The sequence below is a fragment of the Bufo bufo genome, chromosome 4, assembly GCF_905171765.1.
Source record: "Bufo bufo chromosome 4, aBufBuf1.1, whole genome shotgun sequence".
In the NCBI taxonomy this organism is placed as follows: Eukaryota; Metazoa; Chordata; class Amphibia; order Anura; family Bufonidae; genus Bufo; species Bufo bufo.
The window spans coordinates 307,306,123-307,323,047 of NC_053392.1; positions in this window are offsets into that span (position 1 = coordinate 307,306,123).

A 16,925-nucleotide genomic window follows, 5' to 3' on the forward strand; every position below is an offset into this window, starting at 1 on the left:
CCTTTCTATTCCAAGTAGAGCTATCATGAGAAACAAAGCCAAATCCTTGCTCTTGACACCATTTACCAAGCCATATGTAGAACTCCTTTATGCGCCTCTGCCTATCATTCTGAACATTATGCACAGGCAGAACTTCAGAAAATGAAATGGTGGATGCAAAATCCTGTACGTCATTACCAAGCGTGATAAAAGATTTTTTCACCTCTGACACTTCATTGCAAGCCAGGTCATTTGTCCCTAGATGGACAAGAACAACCACGTCCCCTTCCTGCTTTGCTTGCTTAACAATGGAAATGATTTGGGTAGGAATAAAACTTTTGTTTTTTTGGCAGAGATGAAAAGAGATCTAGTGTACATTAGTGAGCTTATTCCGGGGGTTATTTTAGCTTTTTCAGAAATTATCCCTCGTTTTCTGTGGAATAACCCTCAGTTAAGATTTTTGAATAAAATTCGTAGGAGAATAAATCGAGGTTTAGAGAAATTCATGCCAGTAGTAAATGGTTGGTCTCACCGGCACTTGGAGTTGGATGGGTCAATTCTGGGATTGTATAGGGAAGATTTGGTGCATTTATCAGATATTGGGCCGGACATTTTTATTAATGGTTTGCAATCTATTATTGAAAGGGCTGCGTTTTTGCTGGTGGGGGGGGGCAAGTTCGGATAATTCCTCACTTGCCTGTTGGGGTTAGTCGCTCAGAATTCTGGGTGGACTTAAATTATTTCAGTAACGGACTTTAATATTTATTCAAAATGAATTTTATATTGGTTTGAAAGTGGTTGAGTTATGTAACCCCCAAGAATTTAATAAAGACCGCGGCCTTTTCATCCATACTGAGGTTTGTGATTATTTATTTATATAAGGTTTTATTGTTGAATATGGCACCATGATAGGGGCATGGCCTGAATGGGCTTTGCACCTCATGGTGCCATTGAAACATGGTTTTCTGAGGTGTTTCTACCCCCCCCCCCTTTCTTTCTCTAATTATTTTTCCTCAGGATAAGTGAGCCGGTTAGATACTGGACAGCTTCAGTATTGGTCAAATAGCTTATTGGTCAGCGTTTCTATTGGTGAAATCTGTTGCTGTCCGGTTGCTGGGCTTGTTGCTATTTTTATCATGAAGCTGGATTGGTTAGCAGGGAGCTGTGGTGGGAATTTCGGCTATTTAAGTAGACATCTTACCTGTGGAGAGCAGTCGGCGCGTCAAGAGCAAAGAAGAAGCTTGTCCCTCCCTGCAAATTTGTCACGGTCTTTGTTTTATTTTAGGGGTGGTTAGTCGCTCAGAATTCTGGGTGGACTTAAATTATTTCAGTAACGGACTTTAATATTTATTCAAAATGAATTTTATATTGGTTTGAACGTGGTTGAGTTATGCAACCCGCAAGAATTTAATAAAGACCGCAGCCTTTTCATCCATACTGAGGTTTGTGTTTATTTATTTATATAAGGTTTTAGTGTTGAATATGGCACCATGCACTTATCAACATTAAATTTTAGTTGCCAGATTTTTGACCATTCCTCTAGTTTTCTTAAATCCTTTTCCATTTGGTGTATCCCTCCAGGAACATCAACCCCGTTACAAATCTTTGTGTCATCAGCAAAAAGACACACCTTACTATCGAGGCCTTCTGCAATTTAGCTGATAAAGATATTAAACAATATGGGTCCCAGAACAGATCCCTGAGGTACCCCACTGGTAACAAGACCTTGGTCTGAATATACTCCATTGACTACAACCCTCTGTTGCCTGTCCCTCAGCCACTGCCTAATCCATTCAACAATATGGGAGTCCAAGCCCAAAGAGTGCAATTTATTGATAAGCCTTCTATGTGGGACAGTATCAAAAGCCTTACTAAAGTCTAGATAAGTGATGTCTACTGCACCTCCTCCATCTATTATGTCACCTAGTCAAAAAAATCAATAAGATTAGTTTGACATGATCTCCCTGAAGTAAACCCATGCTGTTTTTCATCTTTTAAGCCATGGGATTTTAGATGTTCCACAATCCTCTCCTTAAGTATGGTTTCCATTAATTTCCCCACTATTGATGTCAGGCTTACTGGCCTATAGTTGCCCGATTTCTCCCTACTACCTGTCTTGTGAATGGGCACAACATTTGCTAATTTCCAATCTTCTGGGACGACTCCTGTTGCCAGTGATTGGTTAAAAAAATCTGTTAATGGTTTTTCTAGTTCACCGCTGAGCTCTTTTAATAGCTTTGGGTGTATCCCATCAGGCCCCTGTGACTTATTTGTATTAATTTTAGACAGCTGACTTAGAACCTCTTCCTCTGTAAAGACACATGCATCAAAAGATTCATTAGTCTTCTTTCCTAACTGCAATTTTCCTTTGTAAAAACTGAACAGAAGTATTCATTGAGGCAGTCAGCAAGTTCTTTATCTTCTTCCATATACCTTCCTTCTTTTGTTTTTAATTTGGTAATTCCTTGTTTTAGTTTCCTTTTTTAATTTATGTATCTGAATAATGCCTTATCGCCTTTTTTTCCTGACTGAGCTAATTTCTCTTCTGCCTGTGCTTTAGAAGCTCTTATAACTTGTTTGGCCTCTCTCTGCCTAATCTTATAAATTTGCCTGTCATCCTCGTTTTTTTGTTTTTTTTTATAATTCCTAAATGCTATCTTTTTGTTTTTAATGATTTGGCCACTTCTGCTGAGTACCACAGTGGTCTCTTCCTTTTTTTGCTTTTACTGACAAGCCTAATGCAATTTTCTGTTGCCTTCAATAGTGCCACTTTTAAGTTGTCCCATTTCTCCTGGACTCCAATGAAACTGTTCCAATCTGATAGGGACTCTTATACCACTAATCTAATTTTAGAAAAGTCAGTTTTTCTAAAATCTAAAACTTTTGTTTTTGTGTGGTGTGACTCAGTCACTGTACTTATAGTAAACCACACTGATTGGTGATCACTAGATCCCAAGCTTTCCCCTACAGTAATATCATATACCAAATTCCCATTTGTGAATACTAAATCTAAAATGGCCTCCTTCCGGGTTGGCTCCTCAACTACTTCTGTAGAGAAAATCCCAGTAGGGAATTTAGAATATCTGTACTCCTGGCAGAACTAGCTATTTTAGTTTTCCAGTTTACATCAGGAAGATTGAAGTCTCCCATAATGATAACTAGAGATGTCGCGAACATAAAATGTCAGTGGGCGAACCGGGCGAACCGCCATAGGCTTCAATAGGCAGGCAAATTTTAAAACCCACAGGGACTCTTTCGGGCCACAATAGTGATGGAAAAGTTGTTTCAAGGGGACTAACATCTGGACTGTGGCATGCCGGAGGGGGATCCATGTCAAAAATCCCATGAAAATTACGTAATTGACGCAGAGTCGGGTTTTAATCCATAAAGGGCATAAATCACCTAACATTCCTAAATTGTTTGGAATAACGTGCTTTAAAACATCCAGTGTGTGTATACCATCAGGTATGATGTTGTATCGATCAGGTAGTGAAAGGGTTACGCCCGCTTCACGGTGACAGACCAAACTCCCCGTTTTACGCACCGCAAACAACCGCAAACTCCCCATTTGCACAAGGTTGGATACCAAGCTAGCCATGTCCCGTTCCTTGTCCTCACTGACGTCATTGAAGGTCTTCCACCTCCTCAAAGCCACCTTCCTCCTCTGACTCCTCTTCTTCAGACTCCTCTCTCTGCGTTGCCGCAGGTCCAGCAATCGACGACGACAAGGCTGCTTCTGGTGGTGATGGTGACCACAACTCTTCCTCTTTATGCTCATCTACGGCCTGATCCAGCACTCTTCGCAGGGCACGCTCCAGAAAAAACGCATATGGGATGAGGTCGATGATGTTGCCTTGGGTTTGACTGACCAGGTTTGTCACCTCCGCAAAAGGACGCATGAGCCTACAGCCATTGTGCATGAGCGTTCAGTAACGCGGCCAAAAAATACCCAGCTCCGCAGAGGCTGTCCTCTTTTTTTAAATTTAAAAAAATCTGTTCTTAACAGTTTAATCTCTGTTTTGTCCCCTATCAGGGGCCGGTGTATGGAATAGATTTTAGGAACCGGGAGATGGAAAAAGATGATTGGTCGGTCCTCTTACTTCCAAATTGGGGCACTGCGCGTGCGCCGTGTAATGTACTGTGCAATCCCAATATGAGTGGTATGTTAAGTAGTACTATTCCTATCAGTTTAATCCCTGTTACGTCCCCTATCAGGGGACATGTATGGAATAGATTTTAGACAACCGCAAAGAGTTGTCCATAGTTGACACACTCATGACAAATTTTATTCCTCTATGCGTCAATCTTGGTGTAGTGATGACTGTGCTTGTGTGCACGTTTTGGAGATTGCAGGCGATGTTTTTTTTCAAAGCCTATGGTCATGCTGAGGTAGTTCAGTGACAGTTAAGTGACCCAGAAAACAATGATTCTGCAGTGTGGGCCCATTGTTGGCCTAGTAGGCTTTAATGATCACCTTAGATGGTCACAAAGAAAATGTATGTTTTTTCTATGCAAAATTATCCAGCCGATCGCTTTTGGTCTGTTCACAATTAAGATACGACCTTATCATCTGGGGTGTGCCAACATTGCCATTGCCAACACACTCATAGAGGTGGGCGCTTCATTGTGATACGCAAGCCCCTTCACCACAACAAGGTAACGATCACGAAGGGGAATTGACACATGTATGTGCCTTTTTTTTTTGTTTTGATTTTTGCAGCCACAGTGCAGCACCAGAGGCCAGAAAAGTTAGGCATGTACACATGCCAGAAAAATTAGGTATTGTTGCAGCTGCTGCTGTAGCAGCAGCCAGAAAAATTGATGTTTTCCAGGCAGAAAGTGCACTAAAACATTGTGGCTTGAACCCTAGTTGGTGGAGGATAAGTCATGCAAGTCATCCGGCATGCAGAGATAAAATACAGCAGCGTGTGGACCATTTTTAGCCCAAGGCAGCTCATCTCATCAGGCCTTTTTTAGTCAAATGTATTGCCCACTGTCAGTCCCTTCGGGATCCATGCCTCATTCATCTTAATAAAAGTGAGGTAATCTAGACTTTTTTGACCTAGGCGACTTCTCTTCTCAGTGACAATACCTCCTGCTGCACTGAAGGTCCTTTCTGACAGGACACTTGAAGCGGGGCAGGCCAGAAGTTCTATCGCAAACTGGGATAGCTCAGGCCACAGGTCAAGCCTGCACACCCAGTAGTCAAGGGTTTCATCGCTCCTCAGAGTGTCGATATCTGCAGTTAAGGCGAGGTAGTCTGTTACCTGTCGGTCGAGTCGTTCTCTGAGGGTGGACCCCGAAGGGCTCTGGCGATGCATAGGACTTAAAAAGCTCTGCATGTCCTCCATCAACAACACATCTGTAAAGCGTCCTATCCTTGCCGGTGTGGTCGTGGTAGGAGGAGGATTACTTTCACCTCTTCCCCTGTTAGATTCCCGTTGTGCTGTGACATCACCCTTATACGCTGTGTAAAGCATACTTTTTAATTTATTTTGGAACTGCTGCATCCTTTCCGACTTGCAGTAATTCGGTAACATTTCAGGCACTTTCTGCTTATACCGGGGGTCTAGTAGCGTGGCCACCCAGTACAGGTCGTTCTCCTTCAGCCTTTTTATACGAGGGTTCCTCAACAGGCACGACAGCATGAAAGTGTCATGCCTCACTCTGACGATGTGCAGAGGTCGGCCAGGATAGCAGCACGAGTTTAGTATTTGTTTTGGTGCCGTGCTGGATCCGCCTCTCATCAGGTGCACTGGGTGGAGTCATTCGTTTAAATGGTCTCCAGCTAAGTGCTCTGAGCGGATTATACTGATCATTTTGGTCTGGGAAGTTTGGAGGGAAGGTTGGCTGTCAGTTCCTGCTCTGAGAAGATAAGTGTCGTTTCTTGTTTGGTTGTTATTGTCATCTATCCCATCCAGGTTCTGTGCGAGCAAGCTGCTCCCATCTCCCCACTTCACCATCTCAGGGAGTTCAGGGTTTTGTTAGTTCAGGCTGGAGGACACAGCACACCTAACCTTCAAGGTCTGCCTGTGGGCTGAGCAGTGCAGGGAAAGAGGTCAGGGATAAACTAGGAGGTGACCCTTCCCCTGTCTCTCGTCCAGAGCCTGGTTGGTGTGTTATCTTTTATACTGTGCATGTCCGCCGTGACATTATAATCCGCCATACTGTGACTGCCATTGCTCAGCGTTTATGTGATGGCATCAATTGATGCACTGGTTGACCACATGCAGGGTTTGTCCCTGGAGGTTGCGGATCTGCGTAGTACGGTTACACAGTGTCAGAGGGTGTTGGCTTCAGGTACAGTTCAAATTGTTGGGGAGCCTAAAGTCGCTCTTCCTGAGAAATTTGCAGGGAGTACTGATGATTTTTTCAGTTTCAAAGAGTCATGTAATTTGTACTTTCGATTGTGCCCATTTTCATCAGGTAATGAGGATCAGAGGGTGTGTATCATCATGTCTTTGCTTAAAGGGGACGCGCAATCCTGGGCTTTTTCTCTGCCGCCCGGTTCTCTGGCCCTCCGGTCGGTGGAGGAATTTTTTAAAGCCCTGGGATTGATTTACGATGACCCAGATCGAGTTTCAATGGCAGAATCAAAATTACGTAACTTACTACAGGGTAAACATACTGCTGAGGTTTACTGCACAGAGTTTAGGAGGTGGGCTACTGAGTCGGGGTGGAACGACCCCGCGTTACGTAGCCAGTTTTGTCAGGGGTTATCTGAAAAGGTTGAAAGATGCTCTGGCTTTTCATGAATACCCAGATACTTTGGAGAACGCAATGTCTTTGGCTATACGTTTGGATAGACGTATCAGAGAGAGGTGTAAGGGTCCCTCCGTGCAGGGGATTCCTCCCGCGGGTGGTTTTGTTTCACCAGCTGCCCAGGGTGATATTGCTTGTTACTCTGGGGTAGGGGAGGAACCCATGCAGTTAGGTCAGATATCTTGCCATTCGGATAGTAGAGACTTTCGAAAAGTGCACAATCTATGTTTCTATTGTGGGAAGAGGGGTCATTTTGTTTTTTCTTGTCCGTCTATTGAACCACAGGGGGAAGAGATAAAGAAAATAGAGAAAAAAAAAAAAAACTCCCCTCACACTTGGTAGTATGAATGGTGTGGTGGAGCATACTGGTATGCAAGTTCCCTGCAGTTCCCGTTTTCTCCTTTCAGCTATGGTGGCGCTAGAGTCTAGAAATGTGTTTGTTGATGTTTTTCTTGATTGTGGTGCTGGGGTAAATTTAATTGACTTTCTGTTTCTTGAGGGTTTGGGACTAAGTACTTGCACGTTAGAGAACGAGATTCGTGTTTTTGCTATTGATTCTTCCCCTCTTTCTCAAGGAAGCCTTACTCACGTTGTTCATGGTATTCATTTAAGGGTGGGTGATTCACATGCGGAGATTATTTCCTGTTTCGTCATGAAGGGTTTGCCAGCTCCAATAGTTTTGGGGTTGCCATGGTTGTCTAGACATAACCCAATTATAGACTGGCAAGCGAGACAAATCATTGGTTGGAGCAAGTTTTGTTCGGATAATTGTCTAGTCACATCTATTTCTGAAGTGTCCGTTACGGCCTTGCCTCAGTATCTCTCGGATTTTTCGGACGTCTTTTCGGAGGGTGGGGCTCAGGAATTGCCCCCTCATCGTGACTATGATTGTCCAGTGAATCTCATTCCGGGGGCTAAATTGCCTAAGTCTCGGCTCTACAACCTCTCTCAACCCGAGAGAGAGGTCATGCGAAAGTATGTCGCCGAGAGTTTGGCAAAGGGTCATATTAGACCATCTAAGTCTCCAGTGGCTGTAGGTTTGTTCTTCGTGAAGAAGAAAGATGGATCACTGAGACAGTGTTTGGATTTCCGGGAGCTGAACCGTATTACAGTCCTGGATCCATATCCCCTGGCTTTGATCTCTGATCTTTTTGATCAGATAGTTGGAGCCAAGGTGTTCTCCAAGTTGGATTTGAGAGGAGCATACAATCTGATCAGGATCAAGGAGGGGGATGAGTGGAAAACAGCCTTCAATACGCACGAGGGTCATTTTGAGAACCTGGTAATGCCTTTTGGGTTGACGAATGCGCCAGCTGTATTTCAGCGATTCGTCAATGATATTTTTCATCACTTGGTGGGGAGGTTCGTAGTAGTCTACCTAGATGACATTTTAATTTATTCTCCTGATCTGAAGACCCATCAGGATCATGTGAGACAGGTTTTGACGATCCTTCGGGAGAATAAGTTATACGCCAAATTGGAGAAATGTTTGTTTGCTGTGCAAGAGCTTCCATTCTTGGGATACATGCTTTCTGATTCCGGCTTTCGTATGGATCCCGAAAAGGTCCGGGCGGTTCTGGAGTGGGACCGACCGGAGAATCAGAAAGCTTTGATGCGGTTTACGAATTATTATAGAAAATGTATTTTGAATTATTCCACGCTAGTCAAACCTCTTACTGATATGACCAAGAAGGGCGCTGATGTCTCTGTCTGGTCGGATGAGGCATTGCAGGCCTTTTCGGCTATTAAGGAGCGTTTTGCGTCTGCTCCCATTCTGGTGCAGCTGGATGTATCTCAGCCATTCGTGGTTGAGGTTGATGCATCAGAGGTGGGGGTTGGGGCGGTGCTTTCGCAGGGTCCTTCTCCTGGCAAGTGGGTCCCGTGTGCCTTCTTCTCCAGGAAGCTCTCGGTCGCCGAGAGGAATTACGATGTTGGAGATAGGGAGTTGTTGGCTATCAAGTTGGCCTTTGAAGAATGGCGTCACTGGTTAGAGGGGGCTTCTCACGCTGTTACTGTGTATACAGACCATAAGAATTTGGCTTACCTGTAATCTGCCAAGCTTCTGAACCCTAGACAGGCCAGATGGTCATTGTTTTTTACCAGGTTCAATTTCGTGGTTACCTTTCGCCCAGGGGTCAAGAACATCAAGGCAGATGCCTTGTCTCGCAGCTTCCCTGCGGGAGGTGATTCAGAAGATCCAGCGCCGATTTTGGCGGATGGAGTAGTGGTCTCCGCTCTCTACCCTGAATTAGAGATGGAGGTATTGGGAGCTCAGGAGAGGGCTCCTGGTTCGTGTCCCCCAGGGAGGTTGTTTGTTCCTGAGGGCCTACGATACAAGGTGTTCAAGGAACATCACAATACTGTTCTCACTGGACATCCTGGTGGTAAGTCCACCTGTGATCTGGTGTCCCGGAGGTTCTGGTGGCCAGGGTTGCGTAAGAGTATTGAGAATTACGTGACAACTTGTGAAACCTGCGCTCGATCAAAGGTTGCTCATACTCGACCGCCTGGTTCACTTCTTCCATTGTCTATTCCATCTCGTCCTTGGACGCATTTGTCCATGGACTTTATTACAGACCTGCCGAGTTCCTCTGGGAGAACAGTGATTTTGGTGGTGGTCGACCGTTTCAGTAAAATGGCTCACTTTATACCACTAACAAGTCTGCCTAACGCTAAGACTCTTGCGCAGATTTTTGTGGATAATATTGTGAAATTGCACAGTATTCCTTCGAATGTGGTCTCTAATAGGGGCACGCAGTTTGTCTCCAGGTTTTGGAGGGCGTTCTGCTCTCAACTTGGCATTCAACTTTCTTTCTCGTCGGCTTTTCATCCACAGTCGAATGGTCAGACGGAGCGTACCAATCAAAACCTGGAGACCTACTTGAGGTGCTTTGTGGCTGAGAATGAGGAGGACTGGTCCTCATTCTTGTCCTTAGCAGAATTTGCATTGAATAACCGTAGGCAGGAGTCCACGAGTAAGTCAAGATTTTTTGGTGCATACGGTTTCCATCCTCAGTTTGGTACCTTTTCTGGGTCTGGTTCCTCCGGGATGCCAGAGGAGGAGAGATTCTCTTCTGCCTTATCCTCTATCTGGCGGAGGATTCAAGGGAATCTGGAGAGGATGGGTGAGAGGTAGAGTTGAGCGAACACCTGGATGTTCGGGTTCGAGAAGTTCGGCCGAACTTCACGGAAATCTTCGGGTTCGGGATCCGAACCCGACCCGAACTTCGTCCCGAACCCGAACCCCATTGAAGTCAATGGGGACCCGAACTTTTCGGCACTAAAAAGGCTGTAAAACAGCCCAGGAAAGAGCTAGAGGGCTGCAAAAGGCAGCAACATGTAGGTAAATCCCCTGCAAACAAATGTGGATAGGGAAATGAATTAAAATAAAAATTAAAAAAATAAAAATGACCCAATATCAATTGGACAGAGGTCCCATAGCAGAGAATCTGGCTTCACGTCAGCAGAGAATCAGTCTCTTCATGCCATAGCAAAGAATCTGGCTTCATGTCAGCACAGAATCAGTCTCTTCATGTCATAGCAGAGAATCAGGCTTCACGTCACCCACCACTGGAACAGGCCACTGTCACACATTTAGGCCCCGGCACCCAGAGGAGAGCGGTCCCGTAACAGAGAATCTGGCCTTATGTCAGCGCAGAATCAGTCTTCATGTCATAGCAGAGAATCAGGCTTCACGTCACCCACCACTGGAACAGGCCACTGTCACACATTTAGGCCCAGGCACCCAGGCAGAGGAGAGAGGTCCCGTAACAGAGAATCTGGCCTTATGTCAGCACAGAATCAGTCTTCATGTCATAGCAGAGAATCAGGCATCACGTCACCCACCACTGGAACAGGCCACTGTCACATATTTAGGCCCAGGCACCCAGGCAGAGGAGAGAGGTCCCGTAACAGAGAATCTGGCCTTATGTCAGCACAGAATAAGTCTTCATGTCATAGCAGAGAATCAGGCTTCACGTCACCCACCACTGGAACAGGCCACTGTCACACATTTAGGCCCCGGCACCCAGACAGAGGAGAGGTTCATTCAACTTTGGGTTGCCCCGCAATATAATGGTAAAATGAAATAAAAAATAGTATTGAATGAGGAAGTGCCCTGGAGTAGAATAATATATTGTTAAGGGGAGGTAGTTAATATCTAATCTGCACAAGGGATGGACAGGTCCTGTGGGATCCATGCCTGGTTCATTTTTATGAACGTCAGCTTGTCCACATTGGCTGTAGACAGGCGGCTGCGTTTGTCTGTAATGACGCCCCCTGCCGTGCTGAATACACGTTCAGACAAAACGCTGGCCGCCGGGCAGGCCAGCACCTCCAAGGCATAAAAGGCTAGCTCTGGCCACGTGGACAATTTGGAGACCCAGAAGTTGAATGGGGCCGAACCATCAGTCAGTACGTGGAGGGGTGTGCACAGGTACTGTTCCACCATGTTAGTGAAATGTTGCCTCCTGCTAACACGTTCCGTATCAGGTGGTGGTGCACTTAACTGTGGCGTGTTGACAAAACTTTTCCACATCTCTGCCATGCTAACCCTGCCCTCAGAGGAGCTGGGCGTGACACAGCTGCGTTGGCGACCTCTTGCTCCTCCTCTGCCTTCGCCTTGGGCTTCCACTGGTTCCCCTGTGACATTTGGGAATGCTCTCAGTAGCGAGTCTACCAACGTGCGCTTGTACTCGCGCATCTTCCTATCACGCTCCAGTGTAGGAAGTAAGGTGAGCACATTGTCTTTGTACCGGGGATCCAGCAGGGTGGCAACCCAGTAGTCCGCACACGTTAAAATGTGGGCAACTCTAATGTCGTTGCGCAGGCACTGCAGCATGTAGTCGCTCATGTGTGCCAGGCTGCCCAGAGTTAAGGACAAGCTGTCCTCTGTGGGAGGCGTATCGTCATCGTCCTGTGTTTCCCCCCAGCCACGCACCAGTGATGGCCCCGAGCTGCTTTGGGTGCCACCCCGCTGTGAACATGATTCATCCTCATCCTCCTCCACCTCCTCCTCATCCTCGTCCTCCTCGTCCTCCAGTAGTGGGCCCTGTCTAGCCACATTTGTACCTGGCCTCTGGTGTTGCAAAAAACCTCCCTCTGAGTCACTTCGAAGAGACTGGCCTGAAAGTGCTAAAAATGACCCCTCTTCCTCCTCTTCCTCCTGGGCCACCTCCTCTTCTATCATCGCCCTAAGTGTTTTCTCAAGGAGACATAGAAGTGGTATTGTAACGCTGATAACGGCGTCATCGCCACTGGCCATGTTGGTGGAGTACTCGAAACAGCGCAACAGGGCACACAGGTCTCGCATGGAGGCCCAGTCATTGGTGGTGAAGTGTGTCTGATCCGCAGTGCGACTGACCCGTGCGTGCTGCAGCTGAAACTCCACTATGGCCTGCTGCTGCTCGCACAGTCTGTCCAGCATATGCAAGGTGGAGTTCCACCTGGTGGGTACGTCGCATATGAGGCGGTGAGCGGGAAGGCCGAAGTTATGCTGTAGCGCAGACAGGCGAGCAGCGGCAGGGTGTGAACGCCGGAAGCGCGAACAGACGGCCCGCACTTTATGCAGCAGCTCTGACATGTTGGGGTAGTTGCGAATGAACTTCTCCACCACCAAATTCAGCACATGCGCCAGGCAAGGGATGTGCGTCAAACCGGCTAGTCCCAGAGCTGCAACGAGATTTCGCCCATTATCGCACACCACCAGGCCGGGCTTGAGGCTCACCAGCAGCAACCACTCGTCGGTCTGTTGTTCTATACCCCGCCACAACTCCTGTGCGGTGTGGGGCCTGTCCGCCAAACATATGAGTTTCAGAATGGCCTGCTGACGTTTACCCCGTGCTGTGCTGAAGTTGGTGGTGAAGGTGTGTGGCTGACTGGATGAGCAGGTGTAAGAAGAGGAGGAGGAAGCTGAGTAGGAGGAGGAGGAGACAGGAGGCAAAGAATGTTGCCCTGCGATCCTTGTCGGCGGAAGGACGTGCGCCAAACAGCTCTCCGCCTGGGGCCCAGCCGCCACTACATTTACCCAGTGTGCAGTTAGGGAGATATAGCATCCCTGGCCGTGCTTACTGGTCCACGTATCTGTGGTTAGGTGGACCTTGCCACAGATGGCGTTGCGCAGTGCACACTAGATTTTATCGGACACTTGTTTGTGCAGGGAAGGCACGGCTCTCTTGGAGAAGTAGTGGCGGCTGGGAACAACATACTGTGGGACAGCAAGTGACATGAGCTGTTTGAAGCTGTGTGTGTCCACCAGCCTAAATGACAGCATTTCATAGGCCAGTAGTTTAGAAATGCTGGCATTCAGGGCCAGGGATCGAGGGTGGCTAAGTGGGAATTTACGCTTTCTCTCAAATGTTTGTGAGATGGAGAGCTGAACGCTACTGTGTGACATGGTTGAGATGCTTGGTGACGCAGATGGTGGTGTTGGTGGTACATCCCATGTTTGCTGGGCGGCAGGTGCCAACGTTCCTCCAGAGGCAGAGGAAGAGGCCGAGGCGGCGGCAGCAGCAGCAGAAGAGGCCGAGGCGGCGGCAGCAGAAGAGGCAGCAGGGGGAGCCTGAGTGACTTCCTTGTTTTTAAGGTGTTTACTCCACTGCAGTTCATGCTTTGCATGCAGGTGCCTGGTCATGCAGGTTGTGCTAAGGTTCAGAACGTTAATGCCTCGCTTCAGGCTCTGATGGCACAGCGTGCAAACCACTCGGGTCTTGTCGTCAGCACATTGTTTGAAGAAGTGCCATGCCAGGGAACTCCTTGAAGCTGCCTTTGGGGTGCTCGGTCCCAGATGGCGGCGGTCAGTAGCAGGCGGAGTCTCTTGGCGGCGGGTGTTCTAATTTTGCCCACTGCTCCCTCTTTTGCTACGCTGTTGGCTCGGTCTCACCACTGCCTCTTCCTCCGAACTCTGAAAGTCAGTGGCACGACCTTCATTCCATGTGGGGTCTAGGACCTCATCGTCCCCTGCATCGTCTTCCACCCAGTCTTCCTCCCTGACCTCCTGTTCAGTCTGCACACTGCAGAAAGACGCAGCAGTTGGCACCTGTGTTTCGTCATCATCAGAGACGTGCTAAGGTGGTATTCCCATGTCCTCATCATCAGGAAACATAAGTGGTTGTGCGTTAGTGCATTCTATCTCTTCCACCCCTGGTGAAGAGCTAGGTGGATGCCCTTGGGAAACCCTGGCAGCAGAGTCTTCAAACAGCATAAGAGACTGCTGCATAACTTGAGGCTCAGACAGTTTCCCTGATATGCATGGGGGTGATGTGACAGACTGATGGGCTTGGTTTTCATGCGCCATCTGTGCGCTTTCTGCAGAAGAATGGGTGGGAGATAATGTGAACGTGCTGGATGCACTGTCGGCCACCCAATTGACTAATGCCTGTACCTGCTCAGGCCTTACAATCCTTAGAACGGCATTGGGCCCCACTAAATATCCCTGTAAATTCTGGCGGCTACTGGGACCTGAGGTAGTTGGTACACTAGGACGTGTGGCTGTGGCAGAACGGCCACGTCCTCTTCCAGCACCAGAGGGTCCACTAACACCACCACGACCATGTCCACATCCGCGTCCCTTATTAGATGTTTTCCTCATTGTTCCCGTTCACCACAATTTTGAGAATGGCAAATTTGGGAATAGTTTTTCAACCCAGAAAAAAAAGTGTGCTTTTACGGTCACTACAAATAACTTGACCAGCTAAAACAGTACAGATTTGCTTGAATAGAAATGTGAGACCTGTTTTTTTTTTGCACTGTGTGACAGGTTAAGGTTTAATCTCAGAATCAGACTTCTATCAGTACCTTCAATGTAAGATATCCTTTTTGGGATAGATTTCAAGTAGGCCTCAAAAACCAGAAACTAGTTATTTTGAGAATGGCAAATTTGGGAATAGTTTTTCAACCCAGAACAAAAAGTGTGCTTTTACGGTCACTACAAATAACTTGACCAGCTAAAACAGTACAGATTTGGTTGAATAGAAATGTCAGGTCGATTTTTTAGGCGCTGGGTGACAGGCTCAACTTGCCCCTGATGTAGTATATGGCCAAAAAATAACCACACTGTTGATGGTTAAATGCACTTGGGTGACACAGGCTCAGCCTGCACCAGATGTAGTATATGGCCAAAAAATAACCAGACTGTTGATGGTTAAATGCACTTCGGTGACACAGGCTCAGCCTGCAGCTGATGTAGTATATGGCCAAAAAATAACCAGACTGTTGATGGTTAAATGCAGTTCGGTGACACAGGCTCAGCCTGCAGCTGATGTAGGATATAGCACAAAATAACCACACTATTGATGGTTAAATACACTTGGTGATAGCTTGTGCTGGCACACCACAAGTCACAAAATGGCCGCCGATCACCCCAGAAAAAAAGTGATCTAAAAACGCTCTGGGCAGCCTCAAAAAAGTGAGCAAGTCAATACTAGCACTTCAATGATCCACAGCTGCAGATCGATCACAGAATGAAGTCTTTTGGAGGAGTTAATCACTGCCTAATCTCGCCCTAACGTCGCAGCTGCAACCTCTCCCTATGCTTCAATCAGCAGAGTGACGTGCAACGCAACGTGACCCAAGCTTATATAGAGGCTGGGTCACATGCTGCACTGGCCAATCACAGCCATGCCAATAGTAGGCAAGGCTGTGATGGCCTCTTGGGGCAAGTAGTATGAAGCTTGTTGATTGGCTGCTTTGCAGCCTTTCAAAAAGCGCCAAGAAAGCGCCGAACACCGAACCCGGACTTTTACGAAAATGTTCGGGTCCGTGTCACGGACACCCCAAAATTCGGTACGAACCCGAACTATACAGTTCGGGTTCGCTCATCCCTAGTGAGAGGTATAAACAAATGGCTGACAGGAGACGTGTGACTGGTCCGGACCTATGTGTGGGTGATCTGGTGTGGTTGTCCACTAAGAATATCAAGTTGAGAGTGCCATCTTGGAAACTGGAACTGGGTCCAAGATTTGTTGGTCCGTATAAAATTTCTGCTGTGATCAATCCTGTGGCGTTTCGACTGGATCTGCCGCAGACTTGGAGGATCCATGATGTCTTCCACAAGTCTTTACTTTAAAAATATGTTAAACCGGTGGTACCATCGCCATTGCCTCCTTCTCCTGTTCTAGTCGAGGGAAACTTGGAGTTCGAGATCTCCAGGATTCTCGACTCGAGAGTTCTGCGGGGTTCCCTCCAGTACCTGGTGCACTAAAGGGGATACGGTCCTGAGGAGAGGATGTGGGTTCCGGCGTCAGATGTCAACGCCAGCCGACTGGTGAGGGCCTTTCATAGGTCCCATCCGGATAAGGTTGGTCCAGGGTGTCCGGAGGTCACCGGTAGAAGGGGGGGTACTGTCATGCCCCACTCTGACGATGTGCGGAGGTCGGCCAGGATAGCAGCACGAGTTTAGTATTTGTTTTGGTGCCGTGCTGGATCCGCCTCTCATCAGGTGCACTGGGTGGAGTCATTCGTTTAAATGGTCTCCAGCTAAGTGCTCTGAGCGGATTATACTGATCATTTTGGTCTGGGAAGTTTGGAGGGAAGGTTGGCTGTCAGTTCCTGCTCTCAAAAGATAAGTGTCATTTCTTGTTTGGTTTTTATTGTCATCTATCCCATCCAGGTTCTGTGCGAGCAGGCTGCTCCCATCTCCCCACTTCACCATCTCAGGGAGTTCAGGGTTTTGTTAGTTCAGGCTGGAGGACACAGCACACCTAACCTTCAAGGTCTGCCTGTGGGCTGAGCAGTGCAGGGAAAGAGGTCAGGGATAAACTAGGAGGTGACCCTTCCCCTGTCTCTCATCCAGAGCCTGGTTGGTGTGTTATCTTTTATACTGTGCACGTCCGCCGTGACAGAAAGACCCCATTTGCACAAGGTTGGATGCCGAGCTACTCATGTCCCGTTCCTCATCCTCACTGAAGGTCTGCTCTTCCCCCCAGCCACGTACAACACTACGGGTACCAGATAGGTGACAACGAGCACCCAGGGATGCCTGCTGTGGTTGGTCTTCCTTCTCCTCCTCAAAGCCACATTCCTCCTCTGACTCCTCTTCATCAGACTCCTCTTCCAGCGTTGCCGCAGGTCCAGCAAGTGATGCTGATACGGCTGTTTCTGGTGGTGATGGTGAGCACAACTCTTCCTCTTCCTCTTCATGCTCATCTACGGCCTGATCCAGCACTCTTTTCGCAGGGCATGCTCCA